Below are 25,350 nucleotides of genomic sequence, written 5' to 3' on the forward strand. Positions count from 1 at the left end.
TTTGGGGCTTCCCAGGTGGCTCAGTGATAGAGACGCTGCCTGCAGTGCAGAAGATGCAGGAGGCACCAGTTCATTCTCTGGATTGGGAAGATCTGGAGAAAGACATGGCAACCCACCCCAGTGTTTCTTGCCTGGGACATCCCATGGACAGAGGAGCCTGGCAGGCTACAGTCCGTAGGGTCACCAAGAGTTGGACACGACTGAAGCGATTGAACCACACACACGTCTTTATGTGTTTACTGTATTTGATTTCTCTGCCTTCTTCTAGTGCCAAGCTGCTGGTAGAATTGCTGGAAGACCAATTCTACAGAAAAATCTTAGGTCAGCCACAAGGAAGATCCCTACAGCTCACTTTTAGCCTATCCACAGCATTCAAGTGTTCAGAACCTACCGACCCAAAGGTCTAAGTCTATAGGGACCACCTGGGACCAAGCTGACCTTTCAGACGCAGCCTATCAGACGCCCTAGTTTCAAATATAAAAAACTCCAAATGTGGAAGGCAAGGCCAGTGCATACTCCTCAGTGTTCAGAATTACGTTTTCTGTGTCTGCTTTCCATGTTAACATTCGAGAAAGGTGAAAGATGACTACTGACTCACATTAAATACTCTCTCTCTGGTGGAGGTTTCACTGCCTAGGTTCCATCTTGCAAATGGTGAAGACCCGCCCCCCCGCCAGGTGTACTGGGGAGCGTTACCCCCATTCATCCCCTTCACTGTCCTCAGGGGACACACACGGGAAGCTGTGATAGCTGTCCCCCATGACACATTCTTCTCTTGTTCTTACATCAGTTCCACTGTCTTTCTTCCCTCTTAGAGGCTTAAAAATGCATCTAAAAGTAATATTTGTAAAAGTGAACTTGACAGAAAAACTCAAGTATTAATAAATAGTTCATGTGTCTATGTAAATACCCAGATGCAAGATATCGACCAAGAAGAGACAGACGTAGGATATACACACTCAGCCTGATCTCACTAAGGAGTAGGGTGTAAGTCGCTTATCTTCTGAATGTGAATACTTTTGGGGCCACTCTTTTTAATGTTTTGGTCTTACCTGACAGTGCTAATCGTAAAGAACCCACCTGCCAATGCAGGAGACATAAGAGATGCAGTTTTGATCCCTGGGTCAGGAAGATCCCCTGGAAGAGGGAATGGCAACCCACTCCAATATTCTGTCCTGGAGAATCCCATGGACAGAGGAGCCTGGAGGTCTATAGTCTATAGGGTCGCAAAGAATCATACATGACTGAGCTACTGAACAACAATTTTATGTTTGGTTGGCACCTTAAGTTGACTAAATTGAACCACCAGAAAGCAAGTATTTGCATCAGGCACACTTCTGTGTGGGGACAAACTTGTTTTAATTTAAGACATTCATAATAAACCTGTGTTGAAAGGCTGCTTAATATTTCAGATCTGAGTTTTCAGTGCCTGCTGATACATCAAGGAGACTGTTGCATAGCAAAATTGGGAATCTGGTGAATTGGGTTCTTGGACTGAATGGTCATTAAGCAGCAGTTATCTCATGTGATTTGGCATAGCTGACTCGCCTCCCCTCCCTGAGATCCTTTGTCACTTGGCCTCCAGGACATCACATGCCTGTGGTTTTCCTTACTAACCTCTTCAGGTCTCCTCAATTTTGTGCTCCTTACCTAATTTCTCCTTCTCACTCTGACTTTTAATGCTCAAGGAACCCAGGGCTCTTTTCTATCTGCACCCCACCCCTTGTTACCCTCATTGAGTCAGGGTTCCCCATGCCTATCCAGTAGCCAATGATTCCTTCCCTGAACTCCAGACTCCTCTACCCAGCTCCTAGTAAGTGTATCTCCACCTCAGCATAGTTCCAATAATACTCCTGATCTTGTCCCCATCATACTTGGTCATTTCCCAGATTTATCCATCTTGGTAAGTTAGAGACTCCATCCTTCCAGTTGCTTAGGCCAGAAACTTGAGTCATCCTTGACAATTTACTTTCTCCTGTACCTCACACCCCATCTGTTAGCAAATCCTATGCAATCTATTGAAAACACATATCAGAATCTCTACACTTTTCACCACATTTGCTGCTGTCACACCAGTCCCAAGCCACTTTGTCGCTCTGCCTCCCTACAGGCTATCCTCAGCACAGCAACCAGAGTGAACCTGTCAGATACTATTACTTATCTCAAACCCTCCAGCAGCTCCCATCTCATCCCAGATAAAAGCCAAACTGTTTATAATACAATAATGACCTCTAAGGCCCCCCGCACACCTGGCCACGTGCTACCTTTTTGACATTGGATCACTGACTTTGCTGGTTCCTGTAATTTTCCAGACATGAAGCAGCCCCAGGGCCTTTTCACTTGCTCCTCTCTCTGCAGAGTGCTTTTGCTCTGAAGGAACTCACTCCTCACTTCGTTCAGGATTCTGCTCAGATGCCACTTCAGTGAAACCTACCTGTTCACACTGCAAAAACATGCTTCCCCTCACTTAATTTTTCCATAGCATTTTTATCCTCTAACCCACGTGACGTTTACTCATTTCGTTTACTGTCTGTCACAGGTGCTAACCTCGGGGGAGGGCAATCAAGAATGGAGAGCAGAGGAGAGAGCCGGTGAGTATCATTTGTTACCTGCAGACCAGCTGGTGGGCGGGTGGGGGTGGGGGGCAGCTGTGGCTTGTACCACATCTGGTGCGACAGCTACCCCAAGGTTGATGGACTTGGGGTACTCTGCTGACATCTTCCCGGACCTCTTTTTTTGTGGAGGCCAGACGGATGAATGAGATGGAAATTAACGGGGATCACCACTCTGCTTCCGTTAGGTCTTCAGGGTTGTCGCTAGTTTCTGCTATTGCCTCGGGATGGTTGTAATTTGCAGTCTGGCTTAGGGGCAGAGTAGAAGTGCAGCGCCAGAGACTCGCGCTTACCCTTCCCCACTTTTTAAAAAATTATTTTTTTTTGTTTTTGGCCATGCTGAGTCTTTGTTGCTGCGTACAGGTTTTTCTATAGTTGCAGCGAGCGGGGGCTCCTCTCTCGATGCAGAGCACTGGGTCTAGGCACCCAGGCGTCAGTAGCTGTGGTTTACCAGCTCTGGAGGCTCAGGAGTTGTGGCACACAGGCTTAGTTGCTCTGTGGAACGTGAGATCTTCCCCGATCAGGGGTCACACCCATGGCCCCTGCATTGCAAGATGGATTCTTCACCACTAGACCTCCAGGGAAGCCCCCTTCCCCACTTTTTATTCACAGGCCAAGGAGCCACCGTGGATGTGTGGGTATTCTGGCAACTTCCAAGTATTATCTGTTTCAATTATTCCAGGGTCAAAAGGGAAACGGCAAACCTTGATGTCGAGTGGAGAGTGTAAAGGTCAACAGGCTGCTCTCCTCCCCCGTTTTTTTATGTCCTCGAGATGTATGATTACCCCGAGGGGAGCGCTCAGGTTGATGTCAGCACATGGACGGATTGCCTTCCAGGTGTGGCCCAGATGGCAGTGTATTTGCCCATGATGCTGAAAGAGGATGTGGGCAACGCTGCCGGGAGCTCTGGGCTTTCCCCACATGGCACATAGCTCCCTCCAAGGCTCTAGGCTCTGAGGAGAGGCAGCCTTTTGTGTCTGGTCAACAGTCACTGAGAACCACTGAGAAAAGAAGAGAGAGATGGGGGAGGATGGACAAATGGCCGTCCTTCCCTCAGATGTCTTAAATGTCTCAGTCAACAAATATTTACTGAGCATCAGCTATGTGCCAGGAACTCTTCTCGGAACTGCAGGTACATCAGTAAGGAAAACAAACAGAAACCCCTGCCTTCATGCAGCTTACATTCTGAGGGTAGACCCTATTATTAGCCCTGTTTATAGATGGACATCATCAGAGGGACTGTGTTAATTTTTCAGGGTCGCACAGCCAACAAATGGCTTCTGGAGGAGGAACTGTTTGATTTCAAAACCTGTGTCCCATCAACTATATCATGACTGCTCCCAAAAGAAATGTGACTGTGTCAGGGCAAGGCCAAAGTCATAAGGGTTTAGTTCATTTCACATTTAGTCATCACGGGCTTTCAGAAAAAAGAGTGTGGGCCACCCTCTTCTTGGAGAAGGCAATGGGACCCCACTCCAGTGTTCTTGCCTGGAGAATCCCAGGGACGGGGGAGCCTGGTGGGCTGCAGTCCATGGGGTTGCTAAGAGTCAGACACGACTGAGTGACTTCACTTTCACTTTTCACTTTCATGCATTGGAGAAGGAAATGGCAACCCACTCCAGTGTTCTTGCCTGGAGAATCCCAGGGACGGGGGAGCCTGGTGGGCTGCCGTCTATGGGGTCACACAGGGTCGGACATGATTGAAGTGACTTAGCAGCAGCAGCAGCAGCCCTCTTCTATGGGCGGTGACCCAGGGCTGCAGTGCTGGGCTGAGGCAGGTCCTTTCCTCAGCCGGCAGACCTGGGCAGCTGCTCCATATCCAAGGCAGGGGACTCCTCCACGCCTCAGCCCCGGTTCAGCACCTAAGGCAGTGCAGGAACACTGCAGGCGGCTGCACAGACAGGGGGCCATCACGTTGCTGGGCTCTGGGCCACGTAGAACGCACCGAGGAAGCTGCCGTGAAGGACAGTTAGGTGCAGCCCGGCCAAAGGTCCCCTGTTGTTTTCCATCAAATCCAATCGCCCAACCCTAGATAACCATCCGCAAGGGGTTACTGTTTGTTCGTTTCCTGTGCTTATTTGCTTTGAACAAAGGTGACTCTGACAAGCCCTGTGTGTTAGTTACTTCAGCCATGTCTGACTCTTCGTGACCTGTAGCCTTCCAGGCTCCTCTGTCCATGGGATTCTTCAGGCAAGAATACTGGGGTGGGTTGCCATTCCCTTCTCCGGGGGATCTTTCTGACCCAGGGATCGAACCCAGGTTTCCTGTATTGCAGGCAGATTCTTTAGCTCCCACTTCTTTAGCTTCCCTCTTGGCTCAGTGAGAATTCTCACTGAGCTTAGAGGGAAGCCCCTGACAAGGCCTAGTCCCCTGGAAAGGGAATGTAGGCCAATCGGTTCTCTCCGCTGCTCTCACCGCTAGGGGGCATGAAGGATCTCTGACAGAGGAACCAAAAAGGCTGGAATGCTAAACTCAACCGCAGAAGCCGGAGACCTGCCTGCATTTAACTCTCATGATGAAAACATCTCTTCCAAAATCAGCCTCCTCGGGCACTTCCAGCCGACGCACAGCCCAGCTGAAAGGTGGGCCAGAGTGGACGGGGGCGCCTCAGGGTGCACCCCATTCAATCATTATGGAACAGGGTCCATTTTCTGAAAAAGTGAACCTGAAGAGGTGCAGCAGGGCCTTGAAACCCTCCGAGCCATGAGGTCAGAGTTCATGTTATAGAAGTATATACTCTGAAAGAATATACGTTTGATAATGTATTACCTTTGGGAAGTGGGGACAGGCAGGCAGATTCTAATCCAAGAGGGTCTCAGATTTTTATTAATCTGAAGCTTAAAAAAAAAAACGCCAAGAATATCCCAAGCCATTGCCTGCATTATTTTTTTTATTGTTGGGGTATAATTAACACATAGCATACTGGTTAGTTTAAGGTGTACAGAATGTTGCCTTGATACATTTATATAGTGTGTGATTACCACCATTGTGCTGGCCATGTAATTATTTTATTTTTGTGGTAAGAACAGTTAAAATTAGTCTCTTAGCAACTGTCAAGTATATAATACTGTATTATATTTTTATTGGAGTATTGTTGATTTACACTGTTGTGTTAGCTTCAAGTATACAGCAAAGTGAAACATACATCCGCTCTTTTTTAGATTCTTTTCCCATATAGGTCATTACAGAGTACTGAGTAGGGTTCCCTGTGCTATATAGTAGGTCATGTTAGTTATCTATTTTATATACAATAGTATGTATATGTCAATTCCAGTCTCCCAATTTATTCCTCCCTCAATTTACCCTCTGTAACCATAAGTTTGTTTTATATATCTGTAATTCTGTTCTATAGATAAGTTCCTTTATATCCTGTTTTTAGATCTCACATATAAGTGATATCATATAATAGTTGTCTGTCTTTGTCTTACTTCACTCAGTATGACAATCCCTAGGTCCATCCATGGTGCTGCAGATAGCATTATTTCATTAATTTTTATGACTGAATAATATTCCATTGTATAGATCATAATACAATATTATTAATTGTAGTCACCATGCTGTGCCTTCTCCAGAGCTTATTCATCTTCTTTCTGTAAGTCTGTCGTCTTTCTCCAATATCTCCCCATTGCCTAGACTCCCCAGCCCCTGGTAACCACCTTTCTACTCTGTTTTTATGAGTTCAGCTTTTTTAGATTCCACATGTAAGTGATATCATTACAATGTTTGTCTTTCTCAGTCTGGCTTATTTCACTTAGCATAAGACCCTTGAGTTTCATCCATGTTAATCAGAAACAGCAGGATGTCTTTTCTCTTGGATGAATAATATTCCATTGTATATGTATAATCTTCTTTATTCTTCCATTGATAAATGCTAGTTTTTTCCACATCTTAGTCACTGTGAATAATGCTGCATTGAACATGGTGGTATAGGGCCTGTTTTTATTTCCTTTGGATAAATACCCAGTAATGGAATTGCTGGATCATGCAGTAGTTCCATGTTTAGTGTTTTGAGGAACCTCCATACTGTTTTCCATTGTGACAGCACCAATTTACATTCCCACCAATAGTGCACAACAGTTGGTTCCTTTTTCTCCAAATCCCTATTAACACTTGTTAATCTCTTGTTTTAATTAATGATAGCCATTCAAATAGATGTGAAGTGATAGTTCATTGTGGTTTTGATTTGCATTTTCCTAATGAGTGGTGATGTTGAGCACCTGTTCGTGTACCTACTGGCCATCTGTATGTCTTCTTTAGAGAAATGTTTATTCAGCTTCTCCATTTTTAAATCAAATTGTTTGTTTTTTTCTATTGAGTTATATGAATTCTTTATATATTTTGGATATTAATCCCTTATCAGGAATATGATTTACAAATATTTTTACCCATTTGATAGGTGGCCTTTTCATTTTGTTGATGATTTCTTTTGCTGTGTGGAAGCTCTTTAGTTTGATGTGGTCCCGCTTGCTTATTTTTGCTTTTGTTGCTATTGCTTTTGGTGTGAAATCCAAAAATAATCATCACAGAGGCCTATGTCAAGAAGCTTGCTCAGTCGCTCAGTCGTGTCCAGCTCTTTGTGACCCCACGGACTGTAGCCCATCAATCTCCTCTGTCCATGGAATTCTCCAGGCAAAAATACTGGAATGGGTTGCCATTTCCTCCTCCAGGGGATCTTCCCCACCCAGGGATCGAACCTGCATCTCTTGTGTCTCCTGCATTAGCAGGTATATTCTTTACCACTGGGAAGTCCAAGCCCAATCTTTTCTTGCAGGAGTTTTACCATAGGTATAGGTGTAGCACTCAGGGTATTAGGAGTGCTTGCAGGCCAATTGGGGGAGCCTCCGGTAAGGTAGCTCATGAGCAGGCTTCCTACTAGAGTCTAGAACATAGTAGGAACCGTGTTCCTTTAACGCCCTCTGATACTCTTATCTGCCTCTTTCCCAACCTTCCCCCCTCCGCCTCACCCCGATCATGGTGCTCCTGCTTCAGGACTCTGGGTGCTGCTCTGGGGAGATTTTCTTTAGCAGCATCCAGCACAGCTGGGATAACCAGGCACTCACTCACCACTCTCCTGGTGAGAGATTCCTGGCCTCTTCTATTTCCAAGCTGGGTTACCTTGGAAGCAAGGAGTGATTTAAAAAAAAAAAAATCATCTCCATTCATGACACCGTGGGGATCAAAATGTTCTTCACATCTTTATCGTATGTTATTCAGCATTCATTTCCCTTATGAGGAAAGCAGTCTTTAAGCATTTTAGGGAAAAGTCTTGAAATAATTATAGCAAACATTTATAAAGGGTTTTTTATGTATAAAGCATCTATTTACTCTTCATAGAAAGCCTCCTGAGGTAGGCATCATTATTACCCCATTTTACAGATAGAGCAACTAAAGGTCAGAGAATTTCAGTGACTTGCCCAAAGTCACACAGGGGGAAGTGGAAAAGCTGAAATCTGAGCCCAGATGGTCTGGCTCTGGAAGCAGTGTCCTTAACCATACACTCTATGCTTCTCCCCACAAATGTCACCGCATCCTCACAGTCAGGGACTGAATTGCGTCCCCTCAAATTTTGTATGTCGAAGTCCTAACCCCGAGTACCTCGGCATGTGACGGTATTTGGAAAAAGGGCCTTTTAAGAGGTGATTATGCTAAGATGAGTCCATTAGGGTGGGCCCTAATCCAGTCTGACAGGTGTCCTCCTAAGAAGGGGGCAATCTGACACCACCATGGAGGTCACATGGATGAAAACACAGGGAGACAATGGCCATCTAAAAGCTGAGGGGAGAGCTCTTAGAGGAAACCAATCCTACCAACACCTCGATCTCAAATTTCTAGTCTCCAGAATTTCAAGAAAAGGCATTTCTGTGGTTTCAGCCACCCAGTCGGTGGCACTTCCTTACAGCTGCTGCTGCTGCTAAGTCGCTTCAGTCGTGTCTGACTCTGTGCAACCCCATGGACTGCAGCCTACCAGGCTCCTCTGCCCATGGGATTTTCCAGGCAAGAACACTGGAGTGGGTTGCCATTACCTTCTCCTCCTTAGAGCAGCCCTGGCAAAATAATAGCCTCATAGACCATGAGTAAGAAGATGCTCAGGGGCTTCCCTGGTGGCTGAGTGGTAAGGAATCGGCCTGCCAATGCAGGAGACATGAATGCGACCCCTGATCCGGGAAGATCCACATGCCACAGAGCAGGCGAGCCCATGCACCACAACTATTGAACCTGTGCTCTGGGGCCCGGGAGCCACAATTACTGAAGGCCGCGTGCCTGGAGCTCATGCTCCCAACTAGAGGAGCCTCCATGTGGAGAAGCTCACACACTGTGACAGGGAGTAGTCCCTGCTCACCACAGCTAGAGAAAAGCCCGTGAGCAGCAACAAGGACCCAGCGCAGCCAAAAATAAATAGATAAATAAAATTAAAAAAAAAAAGAAGCGAGAGAAGGGGGAGGCAAAACAGAAATCTTCTAAGTGAATTCCCCTCCTCCTTTAAAATAAAAAAAATATGCATTTCATTAGATAAGAAAAGCTTTAATTGGATCATGTTTTAAAGTAAGTAATTTTATTAAGTTAATAAATGGACGTTCTCATAATGGGAGTAAAATAAAGCAGCCACAGTCTCCATTCATATTAGGTAGTGTCATAGACAGGGAAGGGCAGCTTAATTAAGGCCGAAGCATGCTTGCTAATTGGCTGTCATCCCCTCCAGTGAGGCTACCGAGGGGAGCCATAAACAATTAGAGAGCATATATTTATTGATGGACGATGAGGTAAGCGGGGCGTTAAGTGCACCGCGTTTCCTTAGAGGGCGACAGTCCTTCATTAATAATGAATTCCGTCTTCCCTCATGTCTTCTGAGTTTCCCACTAATACTGGAATTATTGGTGTGAAACATGAGGCCTTCCAGCAATTATAGGCCATTGAGAGATTCTTAGAAAGTGTAATAGTACATTCCAAGGGAAAACTAATTTCCAGCATACTTACTTTTTCTCTAATGAATTTCAACCCACGTGTATTTAGTACTGACTACCTGTGAGCCAGCGGCTGTGGTGGTTTCACTGTGAACAGGATTCTGGAAAATGTGTGGCCTGAGGCTCTTCGTGGGTGTGTTTTCTGAGAAATAAATTAGGGAGCATCCTAGTCAAAGGTCCAAATTGTTTTAAGATTGAAAAACTCTGTTTGTAGATTTGAAAAATTTTCAAACTTTGACCAAGTTGTCACATTTTCCATTGCTACTTCATGTAAATAAGTAAGTGAATGTCGCTCAGTAGGTTCCGACTCTTTAAGACCCCATGGACTACACAGTCCATGGAATTCTCCAGGCCAGAATACTGGAGTGGGTAGCCTTTCCCTTCTCCAGGGGATCTTCCCAACCCAGGGATGGAATGCTGGTCTCCCACATTGCAGACAGATTCTTTACCAGCTGAGCCATTCATGCTTTACAGAGCCATATTTTTCTTGTTTTGAAAAGTTTAAAATCAAGTAGTTTAATGAAATGTTTCATTTTTATGTTAAGTATTGTCTGATTTCTCTATGCGCCTGAGAGTCTGGAGTCTCCTTTTACTGACTTTTTCTTTCTAGCCTTGAACATTGAAGGGCATCAATATTTTCTGTAGATGAATGTAGGGGTGACCTGATGGACATTTCTGGTAAACTCATCTGGATTGGGGAAATAGTCAAGCACATTTTTTTTTTTTCTCAAGGGCACTGAAATTTCAAAGTTCAACTGAAGTGCCTGCATGAAAAACTACTGGATTCAGGGAAAAGGAAGAATTTTATAATTCTTAGAAACAATACAATACAGTGGTTGATGTTCAGTCTAACTTTGAAAAAAAAAAATGAATGGGAAAAAAGGAAGGTGTGGGGAAAGCAGGCAAAAACAGAGGAGACATGGAAATAGACAAATAGACAGTTTAAAGGAAGTGATGTAGGGACAAAAGCAGAGAAAGTTGTGCCCAGGCCCGAGACACAGGCAGAAGTACACATATTAGAATTAATACATAGAGTCATGGGCTTCCCTGGTGGCTCAAACGGTAAAGCGTCTGCCTACAGTGCTGGAGACCCAGGTTCAGTCCCTGGGTCGGGAAGAGCCCCTGGAGAAGGAAAGGGCTACCCACTCCAGTACTGTTGCCTGAAGAATCTCATGGATAGAGAAGCCTGGCGGGCTACAGTCCATAAGATCTCAAAGAGTCAGACAGAGCTGAGCGACTAACACTAGTACGATTACTACACAGAATCCCATTGAAGTCACACGCAACTTTCATGACATCTCCTCCTCCATCTTAAGATACTATTACTTGAAGGGTGTGTCACATTTTCCACATTAAAATGGAAGAAAAAAAATTTTTTTAAAGAATTTAAAACATAAACTAGAAATAAAGCTTGTTCCACAAGCCAAAATAGAATAATACTGAAGGCCAAATCTGACTGGGCTGAAAATTTCTCCCCCTACAGTTTTTGCCACATGTGAGCCTGTGCATATGTGTGCGTGCACACACACACACATGCACACAAACTTGGCGAGTTTGGATATTGAAAGCATCTCCTACTCTGCCAGGGGTACAACTCAGTAGAGTCATTCAGAGACAGGAGGTATGCAGTCGTAGCAATTAACATCAGCCCAAACCATGGCCAGCAGCGGGCTGGGCTGACTGGCTACAAACTGTGGTTGGTTTGACTGTTTGTAGAATTAGTCAATGGAGAAGGCAATGGCACCCCACTCCAGTACTCTTGCCTGGAAAATCCCATGGATGGAGGATCCTGATAGGCTGTGGTCCATGGGGTCGGTAAAGTCGGACACCACTGAGCGACTTCCCTTTCACTTTTCACTTTCATGCATTGGAGAAGGAAATGGCAACCCACTCCAGTGTTCTTGCCTGGAGAATCCCAGGGATGGGGGAGCCTGGTGGGCTGCCATCTATAAGGTCACACAGAGTCAGATACGACTGAAGTGACTTAGCAGCAGCAGCAGAATTAGTCAAAGGCTGTTGGTAAACAGACTCTAAGATGTCTTCATTCATGACTTTCCTTCTCTCATTTTAGGAGCTGGCTGTGGGTGCCCCCTCCCTGACCAAGCCTGTCCCCTGTCTTTAGTCTCATCATTGCTCTTTGTTTTACTCCCTCACTATTCAAAAGACCCAGGCTACATGTCCTGAACAGAATGAGGACAGTTGAATAAGAAGAAACAGCCCAGTAAAAAGAAAAGAATTTTCAAATTTCTTTTCCAGCACTGGGGCTTCCCGGTTAGCTTCCATGCTTAGGATCAATCCAGTTATTCCCATGTAGCAATACTTGTCATTCCCCTAACGTTCAGAACCATCTCTCTGTTCTTATATTCTTTGGTCTTTTGCATCTCTTGTCTCTCCAGATGGCTTCTTAACTATATAATTTTCTCCAACTCTACTCTGATGATAGTTCAAATTAACAGGAAGCTATTGAACCCCGATATATTTTAGAGTGTGTTTGTCCTTGGCACTATCCCAAAGGCAGTGATGAATAAAAATTCTCCTGGGAAAATACAGTAATATTACAACTGCTGGTGAGGGTGAAATTTGTAAACACAATTTTGTTTTCAAATCTGTGCCCTGAAGGCATTTCCAGGGCCAAAGAGTTTGGTGAACTCAAGAGAAACAGAGGAGCTCGGAAATATAGATGTTCTGCCACCCTCTCAAAGAACACAGAATTTCACAGCTTTGGTTTTGCAGTGGTGGGTACCAGAGGACTAAAAATGAAAATGGGTTATGGATTTTTCTATCTTTTCATTCAGCATTAAATGCTCTTCCCCTTTCAAGAACCATCAACATTCCTTTCCTTTAAATTAACACCGTAAGGAATCAAAGTCTCATTTCCTGGAAACGCAGGGCTGGACTGCTGCCATCCCTCGAACGAGCCCCCACGGAGAAGATGCAGAGACGTGAGCTGGGGCTTCCGGTGGATGCATATTAAACACCTCAGACTGGAAGCTGAGGTCATGGATTACTTTCTCATTGCTGTCAAAGGTCAGCTCAACTTATACTTCCCGTCATTGTTGTCTTAGATTATGCATGACTCAGTCCTTCTCAGCCCATTTCCGCACAGAGATTTCTAAGTCAGTTGTGAAGAAATACTGTCAATAACTCTACATTCAAGAAGAGATGCTAATGGGAAAAGGCGAAGGAACTGCTGTGGATTGGCAGAGTGTGTGTGTGTGTGTGTGTGTGTGTGTGTGTGTGTGTGTGTGTGCGCGTGCCTGCGCTAACTTGCGTCCAACTCTTTTTGGCCCCATGGACTGTAGCCCACCAGGCTCCTCCGTCTATGGGATTTCCCAGACAAGGATACTGGAGTGGGTTGCCATGTCCTACTCCAGGGGATTTCTTGACCCAGGGATCGAATCTGCATCTCCTGTGTCTCCTGCACTGGCAGGCAAATTCTTTACCATTGCACCACCCGGGAAGCCCTTGGATTGGCAATAATACAGGTCAAATAAAATAGGGCAGCAAATCAGGAAATGGGGTAGTGGCAGTCACTGGAGGAGAGGAAGTTAAGCAGACTGGCCGACATCACCACTGCAGCATTTTCTGTTTTCCCTGGAAACTTCATTTGCATCACGGAGGCAGCAGGCGTTGTGGTGGGAGGAATGTGAACTTTGCTACCGGCCTTGCTGAAGACAATAAAGTGACAACAGAAGGAGGGGGAAATGTCGAGAGGAAGTGAGTGGAGTGGTGATGTGTAGACATCATCGAGCTCTGTGATGTGCCGGATGCCACAGAGTCCAGTCCCAGCGGACATGGGGCTCCTCCAGCCGAAACCCTGCTGTCCGTGTGCCTCCCACAGGATGGCTCACTGCACCCAGCAGTGGGGAACGTCACTGCCTGGCTCTGCTGCTGTTTCATTCTTAATCTGGGAGGGTCCCTTTGCCTTTCAATTTACATAATCTCTTCTCTCTAAGTAGACTGAAAACACCTGTGGGAAGATAATAATTGTCTATATTTTCCTATAATCGGGGAATCCATCACAGCATCAGGGACATAAGGGTAGGAATACAGGTAGGCATCCTTCCTCTATTACTGGGCTGTGATAAGTCACTTCAGACATGCCTGACTCTTTGTGACCCCATGGACTGTAGCCTGCCAGGCTCCTCTACCCATGGGATTCTCCAGGCAAGAATTCTAGAGTGAGTTGCCATTTCCTCCTCCAGGGGATCTTCCCGACCCAGGGATTGCACCTGCGTCTTCTGCATCTCTTGCATTGGCAGGTGGGTTCTTTACCACTAATGCCACCTGGGCAAGTTTCTTAACCCTTCTCAGCTTCAGTTCAGGGACAGTTCCTAACTTTCAAAACTGTTGTAAGAAACAGAGATTCATGGATTGCAGAGTGGTTGGTATACAGAGGCAGTCACCGCCCTGCAGAACTCAGGGTGTGCCCCACTGTACCCTGGCCTGTTGCTTGCTTTGATGGGAACAAGGAAAGAGTAAAGACAGCCGGGAAGCTGACAGGCCCCTGGTGAGAGCAACATTAAACTCACAATAGCTACTCAATTTACCTTTCTTGTCCTTATCACATCCTCACAACAGTTCCCCCAACTTCAAATGAAATGATGACCCAAAGAGATGACAAAATAATGTCAGTAATTGTGAGGAGGCCGAAATTTTTACCCAGCTTGTAGGCTACAACTTTGCCAGTCACAGCTTCATGGATGTAGGTGGAAGACATAGAGCCCTTCCTCAGAGACCGAGGGCATTGTTACAATGCAGCAGGCAGCGTTGAGCTTCACGTTCTCGTGGCTTCCTCTGGAGCCCCAGGACCCATGGGAGTGATGCTGATGTGGGCCCAGGTGACTGCCGTGCACACAGTAGATTAATGTCAAAGCTGAGGAACTGTGAGCTTAGAAAACCTCCAGTCTTTCTAACAGTGGGCTCTTAGCAAACCTGCCCAGCCTTTGTTCTGGAGGCAGACAATGCCTTTATTATCCTCACCAGAAAACAGACCTGACCTCAGCCCCCAAAAGAGACTCGATCTCTATCCTCCAAGACTTTTTTGTATACAATAGCCTTGAAAAGCCAGTCTGGGACAAGAATTGTCACACCACACATAAAAGCAACAAGGAGAATTACCCTCCATCCCCCCACAAGTAAGACACAGCCAGAACTCAAGACAGTGTAACTAGATGGGATGTCCTTAAAAATTCACTTATTTAAGCAAAGAAATCGATAACCTCACATGAATCTTAAGTAATGTAGCTCTCAATTGCCTGAGAACACAGGGAGAGACAATTAATGCGCCTTCTATGGGAGCTTGGAGGCCACCGCCTGCACCTGGTCACAGCACCTCCACTGTGGGCCTCAGTACCTCCTGAGCCCGTCTCCACCAAAAGGCCAATATCGATGTTTTGTTTCCTGCATTTCCAATTCACCTGGAAAGGGAACTTTAGCCCATTGGAAGGAAATGCATTAGGGATTTTTTTCTCCCCTAGTTAATGAAAATGAAAGAAGTCCTTTCTGACTTTCTTTGGACTTTATGAGGTTAAAAATGGTTTGGGAAAACAGAATTCCTTCAGAGGCTGCCTGTGGTGATCATTGAATCCTGATATTTATCTGGATGAATCTTCTTAATAACATGTCTTTGTGAGGTCAGAATGGGCTTCCCACAGGGCTCAGTGATAAAGAATCTGCCTACCAATGCAGGAGATGTGGGAGATGTGGGTTTGATCCCTGGGTCGGGGAATTCTCTGGAGTAGGAAATGGCAAACCACTTCAGTCTTCTTTGCTTTGGAAAATTCCATGGATAGGGTAGCCTAGGGGGCTGTAGGCTATGGGGTTGCAAAGAATCATACACGACTGAACACCTGAGGTCAGACATGGTTCTCTCAATGACTTGAAGACCTGGAACACACCTCAAAAGCTTCCAAAATCTCATTTCCCGTCTCAGAGCACCCTTGGAGTCCTAAAAGGTGAACCATCTCAAGGATCTTAACACCTTCATTCAGAGGCACAGTCCTGTCCCCATTTTCAGACCACAGAGAAATCTTGTGTCCTAAGTTTTGGTTCAAAAATGTTTTCCTTATTTGCAACAAAATGAAGTAATTGTCATAGTAAAGAATTCAGAGACGGCCTTGTTTGAGAGAGAGACGGAGCAGCCTGGGTAAGTGGTGGGTGAGAGGTAGGTGATTCAGGCAATGTCCTCCTTGCCTCCACTTCCAAGAGAAGGATGTAGGAGCCCTGAATCTGCAAAACCAGAGATCTGGTTCTTGGCCTTAAAGCTTCCTTCTCTTTTGCTTTCCATCTTGAATCACTCACAAAATGCTGTTGGGGGCTCCTAAATTTTTTTTTTTCCCAGTTCTGCCCACAACCTCTTTTTTCTTCACTGAGAAGTTCTCTTTTCTTTCTTTGTGGTTTTTTTACGAATGAAAGCATCCACCTGAAATATTTCATTTTTGTTGTCTCATCCCATGAGGTAGAAATCTAACTGGATGCTTCTCAAGAAGAGTTTTCAGTGCTTCCTCACTACCCCTCAGGACTCCCCACCTCACCCACGGCATGCCCAAGACACCCCACAAATGCACACAGAGGGGGAACAACCCTTATTTCATTCCACTCAATTCCTTTCAGGTTGGTTGCCCAGAATTCAGTTTCCTTCAGTCGTCTCTAGGTGTCATCCGAGAGGAGCCTCTCCAGACTGGATTTTCAGCACAGACACCGGGGCTTGGCGGGCCTGGCAAGGTTGGGATGCTGGGGGCTTTGCCTTCACTGCTGGTGTGGAGTCTGAGCTCCTCCCCATGCTGGCCCCAGCCGTCTCCTCCCAGCAGCTGGGGTGGGGGCAAGTGGCTCTCCGGGCAGAGGGGAGCTCCTCCCCCAGCGTTCTCATCCCCAGTGAAAGAGAATTGCCCTCTGTGACTGTACATAAAATCTGCCAGCAAGAGCCGCATGAGAGAACAGACAACGGAGCTCTATGTACCTCTGCAGAAAAAGGACAAAAATTCCAACACTTCAATGGTTACATATGGGATCCGCAGCCACCCCAGGGCATCCCGGAGATCACCCAGCACATAAGACATCTTCAGGGCTTAAATTATCTTGCAAATATCAAAAAGGTCAGAGAACCAGAGGGACACTTAGCTTCCTTCTCCATGCCCAGAAAGCACTGGGGGGTGGGGGGTGGGGGGGGTGGGGTGTGTGTGTGTGTGTGTGTGTGTGTGTGTGTGTGTGCGTGTGTGTGTGTATGTGTGTATGCCTTTATGTGTGTTTCACTTTGCATGTTTTGGCATGGATTTTGCAATGCTGGGATCTGCAAATAGCTACAGGCTTTCTGTCCTCTACATAAGATGGCCACACATTACAACAGTTATTTCAAATGTTCTGTTTTCGCATCAGGACTTAGCAGAGTGCCTCACAGCGAATATTAAATAAATGACTGATTTTATGACCTTATTCACACTGGGATTTTTGCTAGTAAATATGGATCCTTAGAAACCCAGTTGGTAAATATTCCTTAATTCTCCCTTGGTAACACAGAAATTCCAGGAACTCCTGCAGCTCTTCACAGGCAGTCTAGCAAGGATCTCGCTTGTCAGCAGAAGTGAACCATATGGTCGCTGCCCTCAGGCCCCATGTTACACAATGTCGCTGCTTTCCACATTCATAGCAGATTTGTTTCCTCACCAACCGTGAGAGGCTGTGTTTTAAACAACTGCAGCAAAACTATATTTGTCAAGCATCAGAAGCAAAGTGTATTTTGTACATCAGTAGTCTTGTTTCTAATCAATTCAGTTTTCTGAATATTCGAAGTTCAGTCATCTGGCTTTGATTTCTGGCTTGTTTAGAGAAACTAATAATGCTTAATAAAGCTCTGAACCCGCTTTCAGCTACGTCTTTGTTCTGTGAGTCCATCAGAGTGAGAAGTCACACAACGGGTTTTGCCACCCCTCCTACAGATGTACGTGGACCCAGGAGTGCCAGTAGACCAACCATCACCAGCTGTGGTTCGCCCGCCGGCTCCACACCGCAGCTCAGATGTATCACCTCCCAGGTGTTCAGTCCACGACTGCGGAGCTGGCGAGGATCTCGAGCGCCGTTTGTTGTGCTGCAGTTTGGTTTGACTGATACCACGTTTCTGCTCAAAGCCCCTTGTTTGTTTTTTGTTCTGTTCTTCAATTTTTATTGGAATATAGTTGATTTGCGGTGTGGTGCTAGTTTCAGGTGTATACCAAAGTCAGTCAGTTACATGTATACATACATCCACTCTTTTTCAGATTCTTTCCCCATACAGGTTATTACAGAGTATTGAGTAGAGTACTGTACTATACAGTAGGTCCTTATTAATTTTCCCGTTTACATAGAAAGGACTTCTCTGGAAGCTCAGACAGTAAAGAATCTGCCTGCAATGCAGAAGACCTGGGTTTAATCCCTGGATTGGGAAGATCCCTAGAGAAGGGCATGGCAACCCACTCCAGTATTCCTGCCTGGAGAATCCCATGGACAGAGGAGCCTGGTGGGCTACAGTCCATGGGGTCACAAAGAGGCAGACACAATATAGTAGTGTGTATATATCAGCCCTAGTCTCCCAATTTATCCCTCACCCCTGTGTCTCCCCCTAGTAGCCATAAACTTGTTTTATATATCTGTGACTCTATTTCTGTTTTGTAGGAGGCAGCTTGATTCTGACATATGTTTTGCACTGGGAGCTAAGACCATAAGCGTTTGAACTGCATGGTGGGTTTTTTTTGGCTGAAGAAGAAAGAAAGAACTTTTATCAGTAATTTTTTTTTTCATACACATCTGGGAGAAAAATTAAGACAGGACTTGTATCTCAGACACCAGTTCCTTGGATAATCTCAGAGACCAGGGGACCAGAATAGATGTTTGGAGCATGTGAAGACTCGTGGTCTCTGCTGTAGTGATAACTAATTCACTACTTCCTAAGACTGTGTGAGCCATGCAATATACTTTGTTCTCAGCTGCAATGGCATCTGACCCTGTAGTCTCCATACACTCCTCAACGTGGCCCCAAGAATGTGACCAAAATCTGGAAAGGCCACAAGATATTCAGAAGAAAGCTAGTAGACGGATTCTTCTGGTATAGGTGGTGTAAGATAATTTGCCAAACAGCTCAAGACTCTGAGCTAAGGAATCTGGAGGGCAGATATCACTTGGCTCCCCTCCCAGCACACATGTTCCACCCACTCATGCTGAAAAAGGAGAGACTCCCTGGAGGCTTGAGAAGTTATCAACATGTAGCATTCTGTGTGCATCTACTCCCATCCACATGGGTGCACATCATCTTCAGTGGATCCTCACGCTCCCCCCCTCCAATTGCATCTCACACTTCACAGGCAACCTCAACAATATTCTGATAACCTGCAGAGAGTTGGGCCAAAATGCCTGCCAGAACCAAGAGCTAGAGCAGTAGGAAGGGTGTAGGCCAGGAGGGTGTTCAAAACAGCTCACCCTCCCCATGTAGAAGGCTGAGCACCAACTGGCTTGGATGCTGCCATTTCAATATGGATACTTAGATGTGGTCATCTTGACCAGAATAGAATCAAGCTGTTAATTTTTCTCTTTGTTTTCCCAAATTAAAACCTGCTATATTATCTTCATCTGATGAAAAGAAAACACAAATATTCCCTTTAAAAGAATCAGACAGTGCCAAAAATTATGGCATACAACCCATCTGAAACAAAATACTTGGTGAATATCTTTTCCAGAATTTGTTTGCTGGACAGTATGAAAATCACTGGTTTGGACTTTCTGGGAAGCAGATGCTGAGATGGAGTTTATTGTGCAGGATGTTTCTCAAGAACTGTCTTGGGGTCAACACCCATGGAAAGAAAGGGTTGAAAGCAGAATCAGGTAGAGAGAGAACTTGAGCTATGTTGCAACCTTCGCAGATCTGACTGGGAGCTCTGAGATGAAAAATAACCCATCAGAGGTGCTCACTATTAGGTTGAAATGGCCAACCTTATGCCCTTGCCTCTCTGCTCAGGAGGGTGGGACATGGAGAGACCTAGCCTTACAGCTGGGCAGTTCCTGAACAGGCTGACAGCAACAAGTCCTTTTCAGAAGAGGCATCTAGGCAGTGCACTTCATGTCCATCACACAGGGAGACACATTATTATTGTAAACAAGAATGGAGTCATATCTTCCACACTATTATGACACTGATATTTTTTACTTAGCAACATACTGTAAATATTTCCCTGTAACCCAAATACATAATAGATCACATTCATTTTTAATTACTGCAGATATTATATCGAATAGGTGTACAATACTAATCAAATTCCTGTTGAAGGGTGTTTGAGGACCTTTCTATATTTTTTGCCTTTATAATTAATAAACTCAGTCATGAACATCCTAATGTATATATATCTTTTCACACATGTGAAATTAATTATTAGCATAATTATTAACACAAAGTAATCTCAAAAGTGAAATTGCTGGGCCAGAAGGTATCCATATTTACATTTTGAGTGTAGTGCCAAATTACTCCCCAGAAAGTTGTAGCAATTTACCTGAGCACTAAGGATAATCAGCATCAATCTTTGTAACCTTTGCCCATTTCATAGGTGAAAAAAAAGCTTGTTTTCTTAGTAACATTTATTAATTAGTAGCCAGGTTAAATGATGTTTCTTATGTTGACATCATATTTCTTCTTCAATTATTTTTCCTTTTGTGAATTACTTGTACTGATCCTTTGCCCATTTTTATCTGGTTTGTGTCTGTTATACTGAGGGTAGTAAGCCTGTTTGATATATATGATATAATGCTATTTACTAATATCCTGTGTCTTACTTTTCCTTTCTTTTTCTTTCTGTTCTCTTTTTAAAGAAAAAAAAACAACTAAACTAACCAAATTCATTTATCCTCTCTTAGAGTTCCTAATAAGTTTCCCTCTACCCAACTTGACAGATATTCTCCTGATACTTCTGTAAATCCTCACACTTTCAAGGTTTCTGTTAGTAAATAATGTGAAAAAGAGACATTCTCTCCCAGCCCACTCCTTAGTCTCATCTTATTCCCCAACCACACCAGATTACCTTTTATGGAGAAAAGTTATGAAAGAAACACAGATTTTCTAAATCCATGACTGATTAATGTCAATATATGACAAAACCCACTACAATATTGTAAAGTGGTTGGCCTCCAACTAGTGAAAATAAATGAAAAAAAAAAAGAAACACAGATTTTACATTTCATAATGGTCACTTTGATGCAACTGCATCAAGATGTCTGCTTTATTGGTCTTCCTTCCATCAAAAATGCCCGAATAGCTAGACTTTCTGTGTGGGGTCCATAGAGGCCCTGCCCCTACCTACAATAGGAGGCTGAGCCGGGGAGCAGTGACATTTCCTCCTCCAGCCTGCGAACCTCAAGCAATGCAACAGCTATGGACAATGGAAAGTGGACACAATCATGTTCCAAACCTAGGCATTTTTCCTGCTCACCCACTTCCTAACCCCACATTCCCCTTTCCTTCTACCCAGGTACAAGGTACAAGCTTCCTAGCTCTACCTGGATTTCCGAGTTATCCACTCTGTTTTCCGCCCCATTTTTTTTTTTTTTAATTAAATGAATGAATTGATTTTTGGCTATCCTTGGTCTTACTGTGCAGGCTTTTCTCTAGTTGCAGCAAACGGGCTTTTCTCTCATTGCGATGCACGGGCTTCTCCTCTTGTGGCAGGGCACAGGCTCAAGGGCAGCCGGCTTTAGTAGTTGCAGCTCCCTGGCTCTGGAGCACAGGCTCAATACTTGTGGCGCATGGGCTTAATTGCCCTGCGGCGTGTGATAAATTCCCGCTTCGGGGATCAAACCCGTGTCTCCTGCATTGGCAGGTGGATTCTTTACCACTGAGCCACCCGGGAAGCCCCCTCCTGTTGTTTTTAAAAACACCTTTATTGAGGTATAATTTACAGACCACGAAATCCACTCATTTTCAATGTACATTGCAATGATTTTTAGTAAGCTTACTGTGTTGTGCTACCATCACCGCAATACAGTTTTAGAACGTTTTCCTGACCTCACTAAGATCTTTCATGTCTGTTTACAATTAATCCCCTTTCCCATCCCAACTCCAGGCAACCACTAACCTACATTTTGTCTCTATGCAATTGCCTTTTCTGGACAGAAGTTAAATCATATATGCCTTTAGTTTTGACGTCGCCTCTTATCTCCGATGAGAAATTCCAGATTCAACCTCAGCTCTATGGAAACTTGCTGGCCAGACATGGGTTCACATAACTGGTAAATGACAGAGCTCTGATTCAAGTCCAAGTCTCGTGATTCCAAATTTTTTCCACTCCCTCCTGCTTTCCTGATCTGGATACAATTGCAATGATGAATGGAAAATTTAGTGATGGCCATTTAAAAAGCCTCAGAGATCACTGGCCTTCTGGGTCTCGACGCCGAACTCGTGACTCTGCCCAGCCACCAGTGTTAGTCGCTCAGTCGTGTCCAGCTCTTTGCGACCCCGTGGACTGAAGCCCGCCCCAGGCTCCTCTGTCCACGGCATTCTCTAGGCAAGAATACTGGAGTGGGTTGCCATTTCCTTCTCCAGCTCAGCCACCAGAGGGTGCCCCAAAGATCTTTAAATTGGCTTTGGCTTGTCACAATTGGGCATCTTAGGAAACAGTGTGAATTGTGACCTGTGCGATCTCTCCACGTAGGATTCTTCTTACAGGATTTTCCCTCTCTGGTAAATGGCAGATAGCAATGGAGAATAAAAGCTGCTGCTGCTGCTAAGTCACTTCTGTCCTGTCCGACCCTGTGCGAGCCCATAGACGGCAGCCCAACAAGGCTCCTCTGTCCCTGGGATTCTCCAGGCAAGAACACAGGAGTGGGTTGCCATTTCCTTCTCCAATGCATGCATGCGCGCTAAGTCACTTCAGTCGTGTCCGACTCTATGCGACCCCATGGACAGCAGCCCACCAGGCTCTTCAGTCCACGGCATTCTCTAGGCAATAATACTGGAGTAGGTTGCCATTTCCTTGCGAATAAAAGCTAGGAAATGTTTTTGGTGCATGTTGAAAAGTTCTTTTTTTTTTTGTTCCGGCTTCTCAGACCAAGATTTCTTTTTTTAATAGAATAAAAAGGGAAACTACAGACTTGGTTTGGGAAGCTGGTGAAACATTAAGTTATGACAATCCAGCATGACAGACATCCATTAATCATAATATTAAGGTGATTGTGTTAATCTGTTGCATTTTTACAGAACTAAATTGATTGAGGAAAGGGAACTGGAAACTTGTTTTCAAATTGTTACCCGAGTGCATTATCTATGTAGCTAGAATTAACTGGATAATAATTCAATATGAAAACTGAATTTATCTTTGAGAAGTAATTTTTTGGTGACGTATCCCCAGCTATCTGGATGGATGGATGAATGGACAGGGGCTGATCAACAGCGAGGATGGGAGCTCCTGGGAGGATCTTCAGGGGAACGTGATGATTGTCCTGAGCACCACACCTGGCAGTTGTCAAAGTCTCTGGAGCCATGTGTCTGGTGGTGCTGTGTCCCTGGGCCCGACACGAACCGTGTGCTCTCCAGAACCTGGACTACAGTTATGGAACCAGGATTAGACCAGAGCCAGCCAAAACCTTTCATTAACTGGAACCAGGGGCTGAGACCTGACTCACCACAAACGGGAAGTTGTGTCTTTTATGCTTATCCTTCTCTTGACAGCTAAGCCAGGCCTGAAAACCCTGCGTTTAAGTGATGACATTGAAAGGAGGGTGCTTAGAATTTCAAAAAATGGCAAATCTTCAAGTACTTTCGAAGCATCTAAATCTATGCAATGAATTAATATGCTAACAAGGGGCACAGTATTCTGGTCACCTCAGTAGGGTCGACACCCACCTGAATAAGGCAACATTTTTATCATGAGTTTCCATCCCCAAATGGGAGACCACTAAAACCCGGGCCACCTGCTACTCTCTGCCTAGAAAATCTTGTGTCTATATAAATTGATGAAACTGGGATGCTGAAATAGCAGTTTATTGTGGAAAAAAGACATATATTACAGAAATTTTTACTGTTTTAACCATTTTTAAGTGCAGGATTCACTGACAATAAGTGTATACACAGTGTTGTGTAAACATCACCACTACCCATCTCCAGAACTTTTTCATCTCTCTACCATCGAACAAGAACGCCCCCCCTTCCCCAATAGTCCCTGGTAACCATGAAATATCACTATTATAAGCACATTCATTTAGTAGGCCTGGGGATGAGAAAGCCATTTTACAAAAAGGAAAAGAGGGGGAGTTACAAAATGGCAAAACTCTGCAGAAGCCATTATAGTGAAAATCATGACTTTGTCCATCTTTTCCTAACACAGAATGAACGTCGGGATCGGCCTGGGATGTGAATCGCAGCTGCACACGGTCAGGAAAGATGATGCTCCGTCCTAGATGTGTTTGCTGAGTGCGGGGGGCACTCCCACAAAGCCAGGAAGTCGCTGAAATCTCCTGAGACCCCAGAGAGGCCCAGGCAAGGCTGGGAGGTGTGGGCGTCTGCCTGGGTTGGTCGGGGCGGGGGCGGGGGCGGGGGGTGGGGGGGGCGGGGCCCAGGTTACAATCTCAACCTAAAACTTTACACTAATCATCTGAACTCCGAACATTTTTCCAAAGCTAAAAATTTAATTACTACCCAAAGGAAGGTTGTTCTAGAGTTTGAAACACCTATGCAATTCCCTCTTAAATAAAATTCAATCTCTCAGCCTACCACAATTCATACTTTTTTAAAAAGCACCTAAAGAAAAACAGTGTTAATGAACTCTCTTAAATTCAGACTCACAGGGTCTCCTCTTTGGTGCTTTGTTTACAGTCTTGGGCTCTTACTCTAACTGGCCCCTTTCTGAGACCTAGCTTCTTCTGAAAGCACATGGATTTCCTTGTGAAGGAAATATACTTAAAGCCTTTCTGGCTGCCTTCCCCTAAGGCATTTTGCTAATGTGTACCAGAACATTCTTGAAAGGAGAAAAGAAGGAAAAGAGAAAGAAATGCTTTGTCAGAAAAGAGTCTGCCTTTGGGCATAGCTAGCACAACTTCCTCCTATTAATCTGCAACCTAGTTAAGAGAACCAGAAATAATTTACTGTGTGTGGTGCTTCCTATAACAACAGCTAACATGCATTTGAGCACTTGCTATGTGCCAGGTACCATGCTACATTTTTTTCTATGGATAATCTCATTTGCTCGGTACAACTACCCAATAAGATAGGAATTATCTGTATGGATATTACCTATACTGAGGGCTTCCCTGGTTGCTCAGCTGGTAAAGAATCCACCTGCAATGCAGGAGACCCTGGTTCAATTCCTGGGCTGGAAAGATCCCCTGGAGAAGGGATAGGCTACCCATTCTTGCATTCTTGGGCTTCCCCGGTGGCTCAGATGGTAAAGAATCCACCTGCAATGAGGAACACCTGGGTTTGATCCCTGGGTTGGAAAGATCCCCTGGAGGAGGGCATGACAACCCACTCCAGTGTTCATGCCTGGAGAATCGCCATGGACAAAGGAGCCCATGGGGTCGCGAAGAGTCAGACAGGACTGAGCGACTAAGTGCACGCACGCTCGTGCGCGCACACACACACACACACACACACACACACCCCTATCCTGAGGAACACACACACACACACACACACACACACACACACACACCCCTAACCTGAGGAACCTGAGGCTTTAAAGACTTCAAGCAACTTGACCAGATTCACACAGCAAATAAATAGTTGAGCCAGAATTTGAACTCTAACTAATCTGACTCCAGGAGCCTCC

At 45.0% G+C, this 25,350-nt stretch overlaps 1 protein-coding gene across 3 annotated transcripts in view; it reads left to right on the forward strand.

Annotated features, from left to right (window-relative positions):
- The window catches only part of MCM9 (minichromosome maintenance 9 homologous recombination repair factor), a 104,665-nt gene extending 82,848 nt beyond the window's left edge, over positions 1–21,817 (forward strand). The window contains exons 13-17 of one of the 3 annotated variants that reach the window (XR_009690952.1): positions 2,540–2,591; positions 5,034–5,194; positions 12,464–12,601; positions 17,512–17,706; positions 18,224–21,817. The gene's annotated coding sequence lies outside the window, so the exon portion shown is untranslated. Of the gene's footprint in view, positions 1–2,539; positions 2,592–5,033; positions 5,321–12,463; positions 12,602–17,511 lie in introns of all 3 variants that reach the window. The other 2 variants (XR_009690951.1, XR_009690950.1) reach the window with 2 other exon arrangements.
- Positions 21,818–25,350: the final 3,533 nt, after the last annotated feature.

The sequence above is a fragment of the Dama dama genome, chromosome 28, assembly GCF_033118175.1.
Source record: "Dama dama isolate Ldn47 chromosome 28, ASM3311817v1, whole genome shotgun sequence".
NCBI lineage: Eukaryota > Metazoa > Chordata > Mammalia > Artiodactyla > Cervidae > Dama > Dama dama.